Below are 21943 nucleotides of genomic sequence, written 5' to 3' on the forward strand. Positions count from 1 at the left end.
CTTACAGCAATGTTCTCTCCTGCCTTCACGCTGTGGACCCGCTGCCTCCCTGTCCCTGGGCACCCTGTGAGCCTGTTCTTGTCCTTCATGATCCAACTTAGGTAACCCCATTCCTCACCTGACTTCCCTATCCCTGCCAGTTCCCGGTGGCATCTGCTCCCTGGCTCCTAGAGCAGGGGGCTCCCCCTCTGTCCCAGACATCAGCTTTTCAGCTGCCTCTATATTTAACTTGTGTGCCTCTCCAGCCTGTGAACTCCTCAAGTGCAAGGTCTAGGCCTATATTGTTGTTTGTTTTTCTCATGGCCTAGTACCCAGTACTCCTCAATAAATACTAAGCAAGTGAATTAGAAATGAGGATTTGTGTGGTTGCACAGTGATGCGTCCATTAAGCTAGAATGGGCTAATGAATCATCTCTGTTTGCCTGAGGATTGTGTCTGAAAAGGGAGAGGGTTAGTCACTTCCAAGGGGATAACTCTAGCACCTGGACTCTCTTGGTGCCAAAAATAAAATCTCATTCTTCAGTGCTCCCTTTTCTGAATTCCACGTGGTCCTATACCTTCTGGCACCCCTATTCCAGCCCAAGGCAATACAATTAATTATTTAACAGAGTTGTTTACAACAGATTTTTCTGTGTTGCTTCCCACAAATTCAGTGCTGTTCATCTTAGAGATGTCCTCCTGCTGACCTTGGCCGGCACTGCCCTTCCCTTAAATCCCAATGTCCTTGTTCAAGTCTCTATTGTACCTGCCCCGCCCCACATTACAGAAAGGATTTGAGTCTGGAACCAGGCAAAGCCAAAACCCATTAAAACCATCAACCCACTTGTGAATGAAATGGGTGACTCCCTAGCACGTGGTGTGACACACCGAGTTGGAGCCCCACCTCTGTCCTGTAACTGAGCAGCAGACTCCCCGTGCAGAGAGCAGCGCCGCCCTCCACACCGTGGCTGGGAAATGCAGCAGCATTTCCACTTTCAAAACCGCTCTGGGAAATGCAAGTCTCCAAGCAGCTTGATTAGCAAGAATACTTCATATCACAATGAGTTTCAGGAAAAAAACTTATAAAACAAAATGGGAAGAGCAGCGCCTCAATACTTTGGGAAGGATCTGACGGCTTTTAGAGCATCTTACTCCTTGGGTAGTTCTCATTTCTCATCAAAAAGCAGTTTTTGAATTTTATAATTCTGATGGAAAAAACAACAATCATGGTCACGCGTGGTGGGCTCACACCTGTAATTCTAGCACTTTAGGAGGCTTGGGTCAGGAGTTCAAGACCAGCCTGGCCAACATGGCAAAACTCCATCTCTACTAATACAAAAATTAGCTGGGCGTGGTGGCGCAGGCAGGAAAATCACTTGAACCCAGGAGGCGGAGGTTGCAGTGAGCCGAGACTGTGCCACTGCACTCCAGCCTGGGCAAGAGAACGAGTCTCTATCTCAAAACAACAACAATAATAACCAGTTTAGAACTGTAGCACCCTGGAGCTAAAAGGGCCTGGAGAACATCATCCAACCTCAGGACGAAGGGAGCTGCTTTGTGGCCGGGGCAGGACTTCGAGCCCAGAGAGCCCGACTGCTTCAGCGCGCTTACCACTGCTCCATCCTGCCCCTCACCGAGGTGCTGCCTTAACTCTGACTAAAATACAAACACATTTTCTTTAGAAGTTTCGTGGGCCAGGTGTGGTAGCTCACGCCTGTAATCCCAGCACATTGGAAGCTGACACGGACAATCACCTGAGGTCAGCAGTTCAAGACCAGCCTGGCCGATATGGTGAAAGCCCGTCTCTATTACAAATACAAAAAAAAAAAAAAAATAGCCTGGCATAGTGGTACATGTCTGTGATATTAATGAGATACTATCAAATAAGTTAAGACAGTCAAGGCCGGGCACGGTGGCTCAAGCCTGTAATCCCAGCACTTTGGGTGGCCGAGGCGGGTGGATCACAAGGTCAAGAGATCGAGACCATCCTGGTCAACATGGTGAAACCCCGTCTTTACTAAAAATACAAAAAAATTAGCTGGGCGTGGTGGCGCGTGCCTGTAATCCCAGCTACTCAGGAGGCTGAGGCAGGAGAATTGCCTGAACCCAGGAGGCGGAGGTTGCGGTGAGCCGAGATCGCGCCATTGCACTCCAGCCTGGGTAACAAGAGCGGAACTCCATCTCAAAAAAAGAAAAAAAAAAAAAGACAGTCAAAAACAACCCTTGATCCACAGCACAGGGGCCCCTGACTGATGGGCACACATCCACAAGACTCACATGGCCAGGCCAGGCCAAGCCACTCAGGCAGGGGCAGGAGTCCTGGAAAAGGAGGGCTGCGTGGGCCTGCCTGAGCCACGGCTGGCCCTTCTCACAGAGGCAAATTACACAGACTCCCATAAATAACAGTCTTCACCACACAGCTCCTCCTCGGGGGTTAAATGGGTTTCGGAGGCTAATTGCCATCTCTCATACTGAAAATCTGCAAATGTATATGGAATTCTTAATTCTGGCTGGCTGTCAGCCAGCAGGTCATCCTTCAAAGCAAGCAAAACAAACACATTTCTGGATAGTGTGCCCACAGCTTTCTGTAAGATCAGAAATGCAGCCTCTAAAGGCCAAAAAGGGACGTGACAGAGCCAGAGCCTCAGGGCTCTCACGCCACCTCCTCTACTCACAGCCCTGGCAAGGCCCCAGCTGTCCCTGATCCACACAGAGGGTCCCGCTGTACTACCTCCTCCTCTTTCTTATCTCTCTGTTGAGAAGCGATTTATATTTCATTAGAATGTCAGTGCAGTAAACCAGCTTAAGCTCTTGATAAGACATGAGCAAGAGAAAAGGCAAAACTCAAGCCCTCCATGGAAATAAGTCACAGGTTCTCTGAACAGCAGCAAAAGGCAGGCTTCCAGTCAGATGTGGTGGCTCACACCTGGAATCCCAGTACTTTGGGAGGTGGTGGCAGGCAGATCATGTGAGGTCAGGAGTTCGAGACTAGCCTGGCCAATATGGTAAAACTGTCTCTTCTAAAAACACAACAATTAGCTGGGCATGGTGGCATGCACCTGTAATCCCAGTTACTCAGGAAACTGAGGCAAGAGAATCGCTTGAACCCAGGAGGTGGAGGCTGCAGTGAGCCGAGATGGTGCCACTGCACTCCAGCCTGGGTGACAGAGTGAGACACCATCACAAGCAAACGAACAAACAGACAAAGGTTCTGCGTACTGCTTTCCTCAAATATAAGACTATTATTCTGTAGAATGTTCTGAGAAAGAAAAGGGAGAAATACTATCTCATTGTATATGCATGTGTGTGTGGATTTTTGGCGGGGGGTGGGGGAGTCTAGGTCTCTTGGGTCTTTCTGTTTTTTTTGAGACAGTGTCTCACTCTATTGTCCAGGCTGGAGTGTAGTGGCTCAATCACAGCTCGCTTTGGCCCTCACCTCCTGGACCCAAGCAATCTTCCTACCCCAGCCTCCCGAGTAGCTGGGACTACAGGTATATCACCACATCCAGTTAATTTTCTGGAGATGAGTTCTCGCTCTGTTGCCCAGGCCGGTCTCAAACTCCTGGGGTGAAGCAATCCGCCTACCCCAGCCTCCCTAAGTGTGGGGATTACAGGCGTGAGCCACCACGCCGAGCCAGTCTCTCAGGTATTTAAGCAGTTGAGGCACAACCACTGTTATATTTTGCCTCCAATTTTCTGTATGTCCACTCCAGAAAGGGGAGGTTGATGTCAGCAAAGAACATGAGCAGGTTTGCCTTAGAATGAAATGTAAAATTAGATTGACAGAAATCAGGATCACGGAGAATATGTACTGGATCAGAGTCAAGGTTCAGTTAGAAGGCAGGCACTGGGGCCAGCGAGCCTGCAATTACTAGGGCTGAGCTGTTCATTAGTTACAATCAGAGCAAACAACCAAGGACACTCAGCCCCAGCCCCAGGATTATGCCCGGTTCATATGGAGAAGGCATTGTCATTCCCTGGGGAAAAAAAAGCAAAAAAACCCCAAAATACAAACAGAACAGATAGTAACAACAAAAAAAGTTAAACGAAACAAAACAAAACAAAATTTAGTGTCAGGGCTGGAAGAAATTCATTCCGCAAACGGACCTACTGTGTGTCAAATGCGAGGCCTGGCATTTGGGATGCGGAGATGGCTAAGATCTGTCCCTTCCCTCCCAGGTTGGACCACCTTGTGGGCAAACACAGGCTTGGGACTGTCACTTTAAGCCTACAACAGAGGTCCTGCTTGCAAGAGGAGGAACCCAGGAAACCCATTCTGTGAGCTCTCCGGATGGGGTGGCAGGCGAGAGAACAGCACCATGCTGTCGCGTGTTGGTGAGGATCTTCCCCTACTGCACCAGTGTGAAAAGGTGAAAAGAACATGATGTTACAGGACATGTCGCTGAAAGCAATCGCCACACCTTATAAGTGCACAACTCTAAGAGGTGCAGCTTGGTCTGGGGATAAAAACGAGACCATCTCCAGAGGAACCGACAGACTGCGTGCTTCATATAACCCTCTAGACACCATTGCCCAAGCGGGCCTTTCAGAAAAAGCCGGGCGGCTGATGGTTCCAAGTCCTATTCTCTGGCAGTGGCACGGAGCGAATCCGCTCTGCCACGCCAGAGTGCACCCCCATGCCCAGCACTCCAGTCACTCGGCCAGCGGGGTCGACAATACTTTCGTGAAGCTGTGGACCCAAACCAAGTCTCTCACCTAAAGAGGTGATCAACCCACCCCAAACACAGAAAGAGCAGCCAGGGCGAGTCTCAGAAACAGTTCTAGACGTGCTTCAGGAATGTGAACCTCACGGGGGACAGAAAGTCCAGGATCCACACCATGACGTGTAGTGGGCCGTATCTGCTTCAGAAGAGGTCCAGAGTGCAAGTGACTGGTTAGCCAGAAAAGCTGGAGGAAAATCTCCACCAAGCAACATGGACATTTTCCCCTTTCAGCAACACGGTTTTCTGACAGCCAGTAGGAAATAACGGTTCGATAATTTATCCTAAAATTTACTAAACTTTTAGAGCCTACCTGGAATTAATGCATTATCAATCAAGAGTAGATAACTGGAAGCTGCCCTTTCTTATTATGTGGTTCTCAGAATCAAGGGTTACAGTAACTCATAGGATGTGAAAATAAGACGATAGAGTCGGCACAAAGATGGGAGGTATAATATCCTGGGGTTGAATGCTGGCTTTGCTATTTTCTATCTTTATGAGGAGGGGACATTCCTGAAGCTCTCTGCACTCTGGTTTCCTTGTGTGTAAAACTGAGATGGAGATTTTAACCTGCCTCAAGAGGTGCTGGGGGCATTAATGAGTCAATACACACAAAGCAGTCAGAGCACTAGCTGGCACCTTCTAAGTGCTCAGCAAATGTTCTAGTTACGGGTTTTTTTTTTTTTCTTTCTTTCTTGAGATGGAGTCTTCCTCTGTCACCCAGGCTGGAGTGCATGGTGTGATCTCGGCTCGCTGTAAACTCTGCCTCCTGGGTTCAAGCGATTCTCATCTCAGCCTTCTGAGTAGCTGGGATTACAGGCACCCACCACCATGCCCGGTGAATTTTTGTATTTTGAGTAGAAATGAGATTTCACCATGTTGGCCAGGCTGGTCTCGAAATCCCAACCTCAAGTGATCTGCCCGCCTTGGCCTCCCAAAGTGGTGGGATTACAGGCATGAGCCACCACGCTCGGCTGAATTATGGTTTTAATTTTTATGACTGTAATTTATTTCAACATTCCTTTATTCCTGCTTGCTTGCCTATGTATTTTTACATTGTTGGCATTATGTTCTACTAAATGTCATTTTTCTCCACTCAGCACACTATTTCTCCAGGTCATTAAACATTTTAAACATGTAATCACTGCACATACTTAGAGACACTCATTCTGGTCCTGAAACTACCAAGGCATTACTTATCTTCAACTTCCTTTCAATGAGTCTTATTTGGATTACCCATTCTATTTAGGGAGAAAGAACAGATTATTTGGGGGTAGAAAGATGGCAGTTCATGTGCTCAATAGAGAAGATGCAGGGAAAAACGTACAAGTCAAGACCTTTGAAGAGTTAGTGAACCGCCACTGGCCGAGTTTTAGTTTTTAAAAGAGTGACGTAGAGCGCAGTGACTGCATGTTGGGAACACTCCGGAGAGGGCCCGGAATGTCAGAGTCTGCTGCAAAGGGGACTTGTGCACTTCAGATGAACTGGAGCACTCCATCACTGTCCTCAGCTTGACCCTGTGATCACAAAGAAGTGCTAGAGAAGGATTTATGGACACAGGTTTTTCCAGTGCAGCAAAGATCCCCCATCATGGCTTCCATGTACCATTAACCATGTACTGTCCAACTAAGAATTCCCATCTGAAGTTCTAATTCATAAGCTTAATTTTATCACTGTGCATGAAACCTTCTGTTCTTTTTTGTGATGTCATTGTAGCCACCATTTTTTTTTTCTGTCTGAAATACTTCCTACTCCAAAGAAAGATATAAGGTTCCAATTTATGCCTCAAATGAAAATTTAAAAAGCTTCAAAGAAGCTGAATGAATCGCCCCTTGGAACCTGGCTGTTAGGCGGTTTGATGTCTCTCTTCTCTCTCCCTGACAAAATGTTTCCATCTCAACAGAGGAACAAGTTCCACTCTTTATGACGAACTTGCCATAAAGTTAAAATAATAGCGTTATCAAAATTAAAATAACTTGCAGATTCCAAACCAGCTTTCACAAAAAGTCAGTTATTGTCATCACAAATAATAAAGAACTTTACAGCTACCTACACAATGATAAGCATTTTTTTTTTCTTTTGAGATGGAATCTCGCTCTGTCACCCAGGCTTGAGTGCAGTGGTGCAATCTCGGTTCACTGCAACCTCTGCCTCCCACGTTCAAGTGATTCTCCTGCCTCAGCCCCCTGGAGTAGCTGGGATTATCGGCACCCAACACCCGTGCCCAGCTAATTTCTGTATTTTTAATAGAGATGGGGTTTCCTCATGTTGGTCAGGCTGGTCTCGAACTCCTGACCTCAGGGGATCCACCTGCCTCAGCCTCCCAAAGTGCTGGGATTATAGGCGTGAGCCATTGTGCCTGGCCAGCATTTTAAACTATATTGTTTTTACATGGTATGGAGGATTACAAAAGGAATAATTTGCTAAATTCAGAATGCATTTCCCTCGAGGGAACACCAACAACAGCATGGACCTGGAAGCTAGACTGGGCACCCTCAGCCAGGAGACCCGACCGCGGCAGACAGGTCCTCCGGCAAGGTCACAGACGCGTTTTCAGGCCGAAAGTAAAAACTCTCTGTTATTTTGAGCATTGTAGTTGGAAACTACAGTTCTCTTGGATGCTAAAGTACAAAAGAGAACTTTTCACTTATCATTGTGATTTTACAGCTTTGATGACCAGTTAACTCTTTGCAACTGGAAGTGGTGTCAACTATGTAATAAAAAAAAAGAGAGCAAAGATAATGGAAACCAGGCTACTGCTCTCCATGGCCTTATAATAACTGGGATCTAGCAGCCAGTAAGTTGAAAGTGGAGGATTCTCATGGATCAGAAATATTTGTGCAAGTCGGACAACTACCGTGTGGTATCTCCAACAGAAGAGATTACCTCCTTTATTTCAGGACAATTCCATTTATGTGTGTAATATAGTTTCAAGCAACTTTTGAACTGTAACAAATAATAGCCCGTTTAGGAACCAAATTGAGGCTTAATGACAAGATGGGTATAGCCTTATTGTTTCAGCAACCCAAGACAGGGGATCTCAGTGCAGTCATGGCTCATTTGACCCTTGACCCAGCCTGGAGCTACCTTTTTTGACATTTCAGGCTTTCCTGGTTACCTAGGACAAGATCATCCTGCGGTCAGCTTGGGCTCACACAGTTTGGGCAGGGGAAACAGCTGGGAGTTTTGCTTTTCTGATTAAAGACAGTGAAGAATGACCTAGAGCTCTTTCATGGCGGGCACATAAGAGGGGACCCTCATTCACACAGCCTGCTAGTAATGGTACTGCCGGAGCTGGGCAATGGTCTGATCCCATTCTTCCCTTGGTTAAGGGCTTCTTAAGGCTCACCCCACTGCCTTCAGGGTCCAGCTCAACTCCCAGCTGTAGCCTCTAAGGCACTCTGAAGTAGGGCTCCTGCCCACTGCTATCTGGAATGTGCCACCCTGCCTGAGTCATAAATGCTTCTCTTTTTAGGACACCTCAGGGCACTCCTGGATAGAGAAGCAACCAGCTTTCTTCCATGTCCCTCTGTGTCCTGGCACCTGTGCGCCCTTTTTTCGCATGTATCAGCTTGTCTGCCGACACTAAGCTTCCAGGGAGGGACTGGGTCCTTCCAGTCTCGGTAACCTCAGCGCACAGTGCATGGCAGACACGCAAGAATGTTTTGAACTGGATGGAAATGTAGAGACTGCATATCACTCCCAATGTAAATAACTCCCCAACTTTTAGCCCTGGCTTCTCTCCTGAACTCTAAAAATGATTTCTAACCGTCTGATGGCCAACTTGGCAGGACGTCAAATGCTGGCCTCGGCAGGGGCAATCGTAGGTCTGTCAGTTACTTCAATGCCACGTCGGTTTAAAGTGGCTCTCTCTGGTCCATCCTTCCAGGTCCCCGGGACTCACTTGGACCCCTTCCTCACATCCCATCCCTTGACAGTTCCAGCGACTTCCACTCCACTGAGTCTCCCAGCACACATGCCAGCCTCCCCACTTCCCATGTTACGGCCCCCACTGGAAGCTCCTTATTAGTGAGCCCCCAGGCTAATGCACAGGCGTCTCCAGGTCTCCGGCCTCAGTTCCTGCCTCCCTCGGCAGTGAATGGCCAGGGTGATGGGCCTGCAGTATCTCAAATGCCCTAGCCTTACCCCAAGCCCCACTCCTCAGCCAGCATTCTTGGCCTACCCTGCCCACTGTGGTCTCTGCCGTATTTGAACATCTACTGCGTTAATCACTTACATCTTTCTTTTGGCAAGGGCTGGACTAACATACTTGCTTTAATGCTCTGGGTGTTTATGCCTTATTGATCCAAGCATCCTGCTGCCTCAGGTGGGTGGCAGCAGGTTTTCACTTCCTCGTGATGTGTCTCCGGCTCAGCACACACGGCCCTGTGAGTACATGCTGACTGACCTACTGAAAAGAAAGACGAAGATGTTGCAAGGTCCTAGAGTTCTGTGGGTACTATGGCTTATGGGATCTTAGGCAAAGATCACAAAACACCAGGACTCTATCCCTTATCCCTGGCTGTGCTCCCAGGGTGAGTATGGGGAGTAATGAGCTAATTTATATGAAGTATTTGGAAGGTGTATGACTTTGCTAAGAACAGGCGATGATGATGATGATGATGATGATGATGCAGTCTGAAATGAGAAAGGCAGTGCCTGGGTGGAAGATGTGGTCAAGGAGCTTCCACGCTAATGGCCGCACGGCGCCACGATCCAATCTGGTAGGTGTGCTATCATATGAAATATATTTCATCTTTGTCTTTGGTTCTAGTCACAGGGGTCCTAAAACTCTTGAAATTTCTTGAGTGAGACGGGTGTCTTGCTATATTCATGAAGAGCTCCTTCAATAACACCTGAGCTTAAGGTAATGGAGTGACGGGGTAGGCCTCCAGCCAGCCTCAGGATGGAGAGACCAAGTGAGAAGGAGATTGGGAGGCTGGAACTTTCAGCCCCACCCATCAACCTCCAGGAAAGGTGGAGGTCAGGGACTGGAGATTAAGCTCTACAAAAACCCTTGGCCAAGACTTGATGGGTTTCCGGGTTGGTGAAGGCATCCGTGCACCAAGAGGGAGGTGAACCCCCAACTCCACAGACCTTGCCCTATGCGTCAACTCATCTGTATCTTTCATAATAAACTGGTAAACATAAGTGAGTTGGGAAAAGCTCTCCTCAAACTGTGTTTTCGTCTGCTCTCCCGCCACAACAGTCATCAACACAGAAGACTTCTGTGACCAAATGTGTAGGGGGTTTCCCCACATACCAAGCAGCGGATGCCAGGTAGGTGTCCTCCAGTTCAGTCCCGACCGTGTCTACCCAGAGATAGTGTCAGATCCCACAGGGCTGAGTGACCCCTCACCACACCAGTCACAAGTTCGGAACTTCTGACTGACCGGCTTCAAATTGGGGTTCTTAGGACCTCCTGTTTGGGTTTGATTAATTTGCGGGAGCAGCTCACAGAACTCAGGGAAAGACATGCTTAACATTTCCAGTTTATTACAAAGAATATTGCAGTCTGGGCGAGGTGGCTCATGCCTATAATCCCAGCACTTTGGGAGGCTGAGGTGGGCGGATCACCTGAGGTCAGGAGTTTGAGACCAGCCTGATCAACGTGGTGAAACCCTGCCTCTACTAAAAATACGAAAATGAGCTGGGCATGATGACAGGTGTCTGTAATCCCAGCTACTCAGGAGGCTAAGGGGGTAGAATCGCTTGAACCCAAGAGGCGGAGATAGCAGTGAGCCGAGATCGCACCACTGCACTCCAGGCTGGGCGACAGAGCAAGACTCCGTCTCCACACACACATACACACACAAAGATATTACAAAGAGATGTGTAGGGTGAGGTATGGAGGGAAGAGGTGCAGAGCTTCCATGCCTTACCTGGGTGCCCTGCCCTCCAGGAGGCTCCAAATGTCTGGCTGTCTGGAAGCCCTCTGAACTCTCACCCATCACCCAAAACCATCCTCCTGGGTTTTTATGGAAGCTTCATTATATCCACATTCCTTCCCACTAGGTGTAGGGTAGGACCCTCCCATGGGAGGGTCTTAAGACACTCAATCAGAAACGGGGGAACCATTAAGGTGGAAGGAAGGCAGGGAAGGACAGAGGCCTGCCCGCGAGGCCTGACACCCCCAACATTGTAACAAAAGACTGTGAGAAAGGTTATGGGAGTTAGGAGCCAGGACCAGTGGACGAAAATCAGTATCTTATCATAACACCTCTGTAAAGAAGTATTTCTGTGAGTTCTGTGAGCCGTCCTAGGAAATTAACTGAACCCAAGGAAGGGGCTCATGTAAACCCGGTGTTTTTTGTTTGTTTTGAGACGGAGTGTCGCTTTGTCTCCCAGCGTGAGTACAGTGGCAGAATTCCGACTCACTGCAACCTCTGCCTCCCAGGTTCTAGTGATTCTGCTGCCTCAGCCCCCAGAGTAGCTAGGAATACAGGCACCGGCCACCACGCCCAGTAAAGTTTTGTATTTTTAGTAGAGATGGGGTTAATGTGGGCCAGGCTGGTCTAGAACTCCTGACTTGAAGCGATGCCCCTGCCTCGGCCTTTCAAAGTGCTGGGATTGACTATAGGCATGAGCCACCATGCCCAGCTGTGAACCCGATTTTTAGCCAGGTGGTCAAAAGTATGGGTGGCCTGGACATGCAATTAGTGCCTGAAATGGGTCTGGTCTCATGGGAATGAGCAGTAAATCTATGGGATTGAACACGATCTCCAGATAGACACTGTCAGGATTGAACTGAATAAGAGGACACCCAGCTGGTGTTTGTGAAGGTTGCTTGGAATGGGAGGAGTAGCCCCCACACAGCCAGCCACAGAAGTGCGCTGTGTTGAGTGTGAGAGTACAGGGGAGAAACAGTTTGATTTTTTGCTTTGCAGTGGGATATCTGATCCGTAGGTCCGTATCTAAGCACAGGAATAGAATGTGTTTGGGCCTGGTTTTTCAGTCTTGCTGGTCAGTAACTGGTTTGACAAGAAAGACTAGGGCGCTGATCCCAAAAGGATGGTGCCAAGAGCATACAGGATTTGTGGGCACTTAAGCCTCTTATTAGCTCCTTAAAAGACTTACTTTTCCAGACTTTTCTGGGCCTGGGATTCTAGTACTGTGAGTTTCCACTGGGAGCAGACTCCCTGAATATTCCCTAGCCATCTGCAGGGTTGGCAGGCCATTAGTACATTTAGTTGGCTCCCAGGGTATGTTCTACACTGGACGTCCCATTGTGGGAAGGCCAAGACTGAAGACAGTCTCTACACCGGAAGTGGGAAGTGGGGGAGGCGGTATCTTAATTAACCGGGGATGGTGGGCGAGGTGACTTGGTAAGTAAGGTAAGAGGATACGTAAAGGAAGCAGTGGCCTTAAACCTTAGCTGGCGGCACAAGTGCAGAGGTGCGCTTGAAAGAGAAACGGAGTGCTGCGAGTGGGGTGAGCATATCCTGGCAGGTGTGACAAGGGCACCATTCCTCCAACACCAGTGCTGGGAAAGGCATGTGAAACGGTTTGGCCCTGTGTCCCCACCCAAATCTCATGATGAATAATGATCTTCAGTGTTGGAGGAGGGGCCTGGGAGGAGGTGATTGGATCATGGAGTGGATTCCCCCCTTGCTGTTTTCGTGATACTGAGTTCTCATGAGATCTGGTTGTTTGAAAGTGTGTGGCACTGCCCCTCCACTCTCTCTCTCTTCCCTGCCGCCATGTGAAGACGTCTTGCTTCCCCTTCGCCTTCCGCCAAGATCGTAACTTTCCTGAGGGTTCCTCAGCCATGTCTCCTGTATAGCCTGTGAAACTGAATCAATTAAACCTCTTTTCTTTATAAACTATGAAGTGGGCCATTTTGCAGGTAAGATGCCCAGACTCAGGTAGTTCTTTACAGCAATATGAGAAAAGATTAGTAAAGCATGAAATTCCAAGTAACTATGCATTCAGAGAAGAAACAGATACATCGGAGACTGGATGATGGAAGGTACAGGGAAGCACAGTTGGTAACTTTCATGGGTCCTACACTCTCCAACTTATTCTTGGGGTTGGGATGAGTCAAACAGGAGATGACATCCAGGATGGAATTGGCCTCTTTATGTTCCCTGCTCCAGGTCTTTCTTAGCAGATCACAATACCCTTACTACGAATATCCTGGGAAGCCTACTTAATGCAGAAACCCCAGCACATTCTTACAGCGGCTGGCCATGCAGCTATACATTTTCATTACGGGACTTCTAGGGGCTTAATAAAATTCCTTCATTGGATCGTTTAATCCAACATAAATTATTTCCCTACATCTACTTTACACTTGTTCCCTGATTTTGTATCAGTGAGTACAGCCTGATCTAATTAAACATTCTGAATTTTCAATGATATCCAAAAAGAGTATGTGATAGCCAATTCTCTCAAAAGCAATTTACTGCAAATATTTTCATTTACAGTAAGTCCTCCCTTAACATTGTGGATAGGTTCCTGGAAACAGTGACTTTAAGTGAAAGGAGGTACTGTGTGGCTTCGTAACTCAACTCTTGTTTCTATCAATTAGACTATGGGAATACTGGTATCACATGCAATATATCCTTTTGCTTGAAGTGGTAGTTTCCAAAAACCTGTCGATGACATTAAATGAGGACTGATTGTAATCTGATATCTTGGTGGATAATTTAAGGAACACATACATAGTTAAGTCTGTAAACTGCCACAAGTTCCAGACATGATCAGTTATATTTCTCCACAGTTACAATTTCAATTTGGGGGTTTCCTTTTACTCATTAAATTTGAAAAGCCAATTCCAGTTTTAAAGCTTGACCCTCTTCTTAAACAGTTTAACTTCTTTTTTTATTCGGGTTTCCCACTAAACCCTCAAACTGCCATTGAAGGTGGCCTGGCTATCTAATTTACAGAACCGGTATCTTGGTTTGCATTCATTTTATTTCCCTTGCATACATTGCTTAGCTGCTTCTGATTATATGCCTCTTAGCCAAGGATGGGATAGAAAAGTGTAATGGACGCAACTGAGAGGCACACGAGAAAGAGAAACTCCATGAGCACCACATACATTTACGAGTGCCTCTTGGAAGCTCTAAATTGAGATGAATCTTTGTTGCCAAATTATGCTATGAATTCAAACAAAAAATGGGGGGAAGAAAACAAACAGGCTGTAGATGAAAGTGGAAGAAGAAAAATGTCTGTCTCTCTATATATTTACCAGATGTATGAAAGTATATGAGTAATATTTCATCAATCCCTAGGAAAAAAAAATAGATCAATATGCTGATTTTAGGGCTGGACAGAAAAGTATTATAAGCATCTTTTTTCTTTTCTTTTTTCCCTCCTTGACTCTGAAGAGAAACACCATTTTTCTATGTATGCAAAGAGTAAAAAGTCAGAACTAACACATGGGGATTAACAGCAGTGAATTACAAACTCAACTCAGTGGTACAAATATCTGGCAACATTATTACTCAGCCTATTTCCCCGTCTGAGGTTGATTTCATTTAAAGTAGTTTTATACTTATGCTAAAAATAAATGAACATCACACTGGGGGAGAGAAGATCTTCTACACAAATGGATTGGACCTAGATAACCTTATGTACCAGAGAGGAAAACATCATTCTCATGAGTCACAAAGCTTTCTTCTTGTCAATATGATACACAGTTTCTGGAAACCGAGAACAACGCTGGTCACCTTCCTTCCCCCGAATACACCACCGAGGAGACAGGGATGGCTCCTTTCCTATGACACAGACATACATGTGGCTTTCCCTGGGCTGTGCAGGAAGGCGTGGCCACACCACCATCAGGTAACCTGCTGCAGGGACCTCACGATGACAGGAAGCAGTGGACGCCTGGGCCAAGGAAACGCATATTTGGGAGAAAGCAGAAAATTCTGATGTAGAGATGGGGAAGAACACTGGGGAAAAAGACTCGAGCTGGGTAGGGAGGAGGAAACCACCAGGATCCCAGGATCGGAGGCAAAGGACACAGGGACACAAATAAAGTGAGGCCAGACGGGAGGGCATGAGCCAAACCCGGCTTATTTCACCCTCATCAGAGACTTCACAGAGGGGGCAAACCAGGGCCAAGAAGCATCAGAAAGAGGAGGACCATTTCAAAGACTTGTGAAATAAGCTCAGGGTTTCTTTATTTACGGGTGTGGGGGTGGAAAAGCAGGCAAAGTGGAGAGTGAGGGGAGAAAAAGGGAGTGGGTGATTTGCGGGCAAGATGCCCCCTGCAGAGGTCCTGGCGGCGCCGCTGGGGCGAGTGGCGTTCCGCACGCTCTCACATCATGGGGAGCGCATTACTACATTAATTACTGCTTATACATCTCCAAGTGCAGCTCGGCGGTGGGGGTGAATGTTTAATTGTCTCACTGTAACTGGCCGTAAATCTCTAGCAAATGTGAAGGGTCATGCATTTGATTTAAACCTGTGAGGTCTGAATGAATTCTCCTCCATGCCTAACCGAGCGAAGCGAGTATATAACCGTGCATCCCTAAGTAGGGCCGGCACAAAGGGGAGGAAACATCTCCCCACTGAGCTCACAAAGAACTTCCTCACTGACCTGAATCAGATCCAGCAGGAAACAAAACACTCAGCACATACTTTTACAGCGGAGGGAGGGGAACAGAAAACAAAGTGAGCTGAACTGAAACGTGAGAAAGCACAGAACGGCAGTTGAGTCCACGGGGCGGGGCCGCAGCTTGCTGTTTTCATGGCCCTCAGTCCGGTAACCCCACCTGGCATTCGTAGTAGGTGACATCACTGATGCCCCAAACATGCTCCAGGAGTTTCCTGCTTTCTAGAGTCCGGCTGAGCGATGATGTCAGTGATGCACCTGGGTAAAGATGTGGCCGGGCCGGGTCACAGGGAGTACAGACAAAGGCCAACTGGTTAAATAAACTGCTGGTCTTTCAGGGCCTGGTCCCTGGACAGGGTTCTACCACGTGATGGGTACAGCCCAGGCCGATCCCAACAGGAGGAAAAAAAATGTACCCATGCAATGCCTCCTGTCACCCTCTGCCCAGAAAGGGCACAGGGGCCAAAGTGAAGGAGTTATAGGAAGACAGAGGGAAGGAAACCACGCAGAGATAGCTACATGGCGCCGGCCCTAAGCTGCTGGGATGTCCACAGCGTGTCTCTCTCCTCCTTCAACTGGGCGATGGAAGCATCGATGGTCTTTTTCCACAGTGTCAGGAGCCACCTGCCCCCAGAGATGCCCTACATGGCACTGACTATCATCTAAATGCTTCCAGATAGTTTCATCCCTTCTAGGTGAACTGCCAGGATGCTTAACCCCTAAATTCCAGCCCAGAGTGTTGTCATAAATAGCCATCAAGACATGCTTTGCGATGCTCACCAATGACAAAAGGGTTCATGTGCTACGTTCTTCAAGACTCTCTCTTCTCAAAAACTGGGTTTAAAAAAAAAAGACTCTGTCTCACTGCCTCCGTGCAAAGTCAATGGAAAACAGTCAAATACACCCAAAATCAATTTCACGTGGATATCTGCTATGAATTCAAACTTGGTTGGACACCTTTCCAGGCCAACATTGTAAAAACGCACTGCTGTTTTAAAAAACACTGTGAGAGATGGCCAGGCGCAGTGGCTCATGCCTGTAATCCCTGCACTTTGGGAGGCAGAGGTGGGTGGATCACTTGAGGTCAGGAGTTTGAGACCAGCCTTACCTCATGGTGAAACCTGAGTCTCTGTGAAAAACACAAAAAATGAGCCACATGAAGGTGGCATGCACCTGTAGTCCCAGCTACTCGGGAGGCTGAGGCAGGAGCATCACTTGAACCTAGAAGGCAGTTACAGTGAAGCCACTGCACTCCAGCCTGGAAAACAGAGCAAGACTCTGTCTCAAAGAGAGAGGAAGAGAGAGAGAGAGAGAGAGAGAGAGAGAGAGAGAGAAAACACTGTGAAAAGAAAGAAGTCACTCACCCCCTCTCCGGAAACCCCTAACACAGTAAGCAAGAAGGGCCCAGAGACAAATTAACAGGGAAAAGCAATCCTGCATTTGCTTAGCAGAATTTGGGGTTTGCAAACATTAGTCAGAGCTAGACAAATCATACTGAATGCACTTCTTATAAAAAAATCTTACAGTCTTTCTTCGCTGTCCCAACTTTTGAGTTGCTAAAACACAGCAAGACAGCCAGGGCCGGCCAGGGGACGACACAGAGCCTGCTCCCGCAGCTGTGTGGGTGTTGTCACTCTCTTGCAACTAGCCTGGGTTAAACATTCGCCTGCAGCACTGTAGCTTATCATTCTCCTATTTACCGTATTTTCATGTTATATAACTAATATATGCCCAACGTCATAATTTGATCTATACGGAAAAGAAAAGAGAAGCAAAAAAGCTACTCATAATATCACTGTCTAATTTAAGGGTTTGGTGTTGTTTTTCTAGTCTTTTTGTATATGGAATGTAATTTACTTCTTAATAATATCATTTCATATACTTTGCTTACATATTAATATTTCTGTTATGAAATTTATGCCAACGGATGAAACAGCCTTTGTAAATTACAGAAACTTAAAGACAATATCAAAACAATGTGACTACAAGACAAAGACCACCTACTACTAAATTATTTTTGGCATGAGATTATTTTTTGAGACATTTAATAAACTATTAGGTTTATTGAATACTATAAACCATAAGCTTTGAAAGAATTTTGGAAACATACTATAACAGGGTAATTTGTAGTAGAATATAGGGTTGGAAACCCTTAAAAAACAACTTGCTCATTTGTTCCCATATCAAAGATCTGTTGCTGTTGTTGTTGTTGTTTTTGAGACAGAGTCTCGCTCTGCTGCCCAGGCTGAAGTGCAATGGCACGATCTTGGCTCACTGCAACCCCTCCCTCCCAGGTTCAAGTGATTCTCCCGCCTCAGCCTCGTGAGTAGATGGGATTACAGGCACCTGCCATCATATCCAGCTAATTTTTTCGTATTTTTGTAGAGACAGGATTTCACCATGTTGACCAGGCTGCTCTCAAATTCCTGACTTCAGGTGATCTGCCTGCCTTGGCCTCCCAAAGTACAGGGATTACAGCTGTGAGCCACCACGCCAGGCCAAAGACGTGTATTAGCAAAACTATTTCTTATAAAAAGATGTATTCAGTGGTACTATGCCAGTCAAGAATCTTGCATTATTTTCTAGCTTTCAAGAATATGTATAATATCATAAAAAAGAGGCAAGAATATGTAAAATACATATGAAGCTTACGAGGAAGGAAAAAAGTTATTTTAGGAAGGAAAAATGGCTACCATAAAGAAATATGGAAAACACTAGCAATTCATGTAAGAATGAGAGCAAAGGTCTTAGACGTCCATGAGCTGGGAATGCTTGTGCTGGAAGCTTCAGTGACAACAGCATGGGAAGTGAAATAGTCTAGGCAAGCTGTTGTTACACCAGGTAATAGTATTTACAATTATTATTATTATTATTATTATTTGATTGTGGTGAACATGATGAAATAATTCAATGGTAGGAAAAAAAAGTCTGGCCTACAAGTGAAGATGAAAAGTAAAAGTAAATATTTAGAAAGCAAAATCTGGAGGGAAAAAAAGCTCCAGTATCTCACCATGGGGTCTTCCAAAGCCAGCAATGCTGGAGATGTTTATTTTCAAGGATGGACTTGCTTGGGTTGGGATTCTGTAACTAGAGCCAGAGGGGAGCTTCTCTGCCTCCTCCAAGGACACAAGAGGGGCTTTCTGCCTTTCTTATAAAGCCTGCTGCATTTGGTGCCTGTATGGTTTTATTTACTGGAGTCTACCATAAGGCTTATGAAGGAAGGGCTGGATCTTTCTCATATCCACGTGGTTGATGGCCTGGAGTGCTGTAGGCATTTCATAACTCACTGAGTGGATGAATGAACCCTGTGGAAGAATGAGAGCCTTTCTGATCTTGAGGTCTCCATTTGGACTATCTTTCTGGAGGGGATAGATGAATGTGTATTTCAGCAGCACTCTAATAAGCCCACATGGGGTGACTAAGCAGAAGAGTGATTCATTTTGCTAGAATTTTCCCACCTGCTGGAGCCAGTCCCCCTGGCGTTCCCATTCCGCTTCCCCTCAGTCATCTCAGCAGGAAATTACTATCCTGTCTCCCACCCGGGTGATGAATGTTCAAGGCATTTCAGCAGACTGTGGCAAGGCCCGGAACGGGATCAAGTAAAAGTAAATACCAGCCCTTATTAGGAGATCCTGGCCCTTCTGGTGCGTGTGTCCCAGTACACATGTGGCTTCCTGCTCTGTCATAGAAAGTAGCCTTCTAGGGCCCCTGCCTCCAGTGACAGTTTCCTGACCTCCAGGAACTTCTGTAGCCAGGCACCACTCCCTTCCTCACGCCCCACACCCGATTGTTCCGGAAGGATTTCATCACTGTGCACCGACGCTCACTGTGACCTCGCAAGTGGCCACAGGAGGAACTCGGCCGAGGGCTGAGAAGACCAGATAATGACATGGAGGGCTCACTTCAGGAAACCCAGGGAGCTGCAGCCACTCCTCCAGGGTCATTCCACATATTCATTTTCTAACAAGTCAGAAGTCAAAGAGTGACGCCAGGAGCGGACAGCCTGGTGTCCAGGCACAAGCCACAGCAACAGATTCTGATTTTCCAGAACAGCTGTGGTCTTTAGCTGGTGTTGGATATGGTGGTGTTAGCTGGAGTGGGAGGAGATTCATATTGTATATTTGTTTAGTGACTCCAAACATTTTAAATTATATGGTGGTTTTATTATTTTATTGTACTTTTTCGCACAATAGACTGAGACAGGAGTCTCACTCTATTTCCCAGGCTGGAGTGCAGTGGTATGATCACAGCTGACTGTAGCCTCGAACTCCTGGGCTCAAGTAATCTTCCCACTTCAGCCTCCTGAGTAGCTGGGACTCTAGCTGCGTGCCACCACGCCTGGCTAATTTTTGTTTAAGTGGAGATGAAGTCTGGCTATGTTGCCCAGGCTGGTCTTGAACTCCCGGCCTAAAGCAATCCTCCTACCTTGGCTTCCAGAAGTGCTGGGATTATAAGTTTGAGCCACTGTGCCAGGCCCTGGTTTTTATTTAATGGCTATTAAATGCTCAGAAGTGAATTAAAGTTTCAGTTAAATGCCCAATTTTTATACCAAACTATTTTCTTTGCTAATTCACTTCTATCTGCATCTACCAGCTGTAAACTGCCTGAAGCAGAGAAAGCTTTGTTAGCCTGGGGCTCCCTGCAGCCCCGAGCTGAGTGCCTTATGCGGCAATTGGGCCAATGAATGAATTTGTTGGATGAACTTCTGCGAGGTTTAGAATCCGCAGCGGGTAAGACAGGACAGATCGTGAAGGAGGCTAACCTCCTCGGCTACTCTACCGATTTATGGTCTGTTTGGGCACCTCCATCACCCCTCACCTCCTCTGATAGTCTAGTCTGTGTGGGCCTGGACTGCCTAGCTGTCCTCTCATCCCTAAGCCAAGGCCTTCGCTGACTGAAGTCCAGAGTGAAGTGGCCTTCACTGACGCCATTCTGAGGAATAGAAAGCAAGCTCTTCGGTATCCATTTTTCTTAACTGAAGTACAATCAAATTATACACAGACCTGGCACAGTGGCACAAGCCTGTAGTCGCAGCTACTTGGGAAGCTGAGGTGGGAGGATTGATTGAGCCCAGGAGTTTGAGTCCAGCCTGGGCAACACAGGTGTATAAGTCTGAGTCTGGAAGAATGTCTATAGCCATGCAATCACCCCACAGTCAAAACACAGGGTATTTCCATGATCCCAAAAAGCTCCCTCCTGCCCCTCTGCAGTCAAACACTTTCCCTTACCCCAGCTCCTGGCAACCACTGATCTGAACTGTAGACTTGAATGTCATTCAGAACCCATTTCATCTGGACCCTTCTCCGTGTGTCAACACTGCTGCAAGCAGCATCTGAGGGAGTTTTCTGGATGTTCTCTGCCACTCTGCTGCTGCTTCCTTCCCGCCTCCTTCGGAAGGCCCCCTCTGTGAGGAGTCAGCTGTGTGAACGTGGGTGTTTCAAGGGTGTCTTCCTTTACTCTGTTCTCAATGTTTTCCTGCTATCACTGCGTCTCTCTTATTTAATGACTGCCTTCACCCATATCCTTAAACCCACCAGGCCGACCTTCTTGTTACTTTCTTTGGAGTGCTGTGTCTGTTTCTCCAGTGGAGGCACAGACTGTTCCTTAGATCCTGTTAACCCTCCGAGCTCTCTGTCCACACCACGCTCATTTCTGGCCCTGCCAATCTCCCTCCTCCCGTGTCATTTACATAACCAATGGCATCACCATCCAGAGTGACCAAGCTAGAACAGTCCCTCCCCCCAGCCCCCATGGTAGGAGGCTACTTTTGCAGTACACCTGCAATTGACCTCCACTCTCCGTATCTACGTCTGTGGCCAAAGTACGGACCCTGATTGCCTCTGGCCCCAGTTGAATTAACCCACCTCACTGGGCCTGGTTCTCCTTTCACTAAACATTCTCCACAATGCTGCTACAGCTATTTTTCTAAAATACACATAAGACCATATTCTTCTCCTTATGAAAAACAAAAAGCAAAAAACAAGAAACAACACCAAGAAACAAACAAAAAAACCCCACCCTACACTGGCTCCCGAGTGTGTCCGAGATCAGATTCAAGTTCTATGCAATGGTCTTCAAGACCCTTGGCCATGTGGTCCCGTCCTGCTATCCCTACTCCCACTCCCAATCACATTCCCCAGCCCCCCCACCTCATCCAACTCCAGTCACACTGGCCCACCCCACCCCAGGGGAGGATGCCATGTATTAGTACTTTGGTGCCTTTGAGTCAAAACTCATTCTGTTTTGCCGGTTCAGAGGTTGAGCCCTTTTTGAAGCATTCTTGACTCCCCTCTTCCTCCATATCCCGAGTAAATTCTGTCCCAGGCATAATGAGCTGTTACCCTCACAGGCTCTGAGGGCACTCAGAATGCCAACACAGCGCTCTCCAGATACCTCTGTGCTGTTCAAACCTATGCATCTCACACCTACTCTTCTTAAAATCTCTGTGCCTCACATGCAGGAAGAATTCAAGAAATGCAGATTGAAAAAACATGTGCCCAGTATTAGATGAAGTATGTAAATATCAAAGCAAGAATCTGTACTTTTCATCTATCTGTTGCTTGTGTGCACAATAGAGCCACATGGTTTATTATAATTATTATAATGTATGCTGTTTGGGCTCGGATCACTTTGTGATGATGATGATGATGATGATGATGATGATGATGATGATGATGAG

At 47.0% G+C, this 21943-nt stretch overlaps 1 protein-coding gene across 2 annotated transcripts in view; it reads right to left on the reverse strand.

Annotated features, from left to right (window-relative positions):
- The window catches only part of MTHFD1L (methylenetetrahydrofolate dehydrogenase (NADP+ dependent) 1 like), a 241037-nt gene that overhangs the window by 36450 nt on the left and 182644 nt on the right, over positions 1–21943 (reverse strand). The window lies entirely within an intron of this gene.

Source organism: Saimiri boliviensis, chromosome 4 (assembly GCF_048565385.1).
Source record: "Saimiri boliviensis isolate mSaiBol1 chromosome 4, mSaiBol1.pri, whole genome shotgun sequence".
NCBI classification, from domain to species: Eukaryota; Metazoa; Chordata; class Mammalia; order Primates; family Cebidae; genus Saimiri; species Saimiri boliviensis.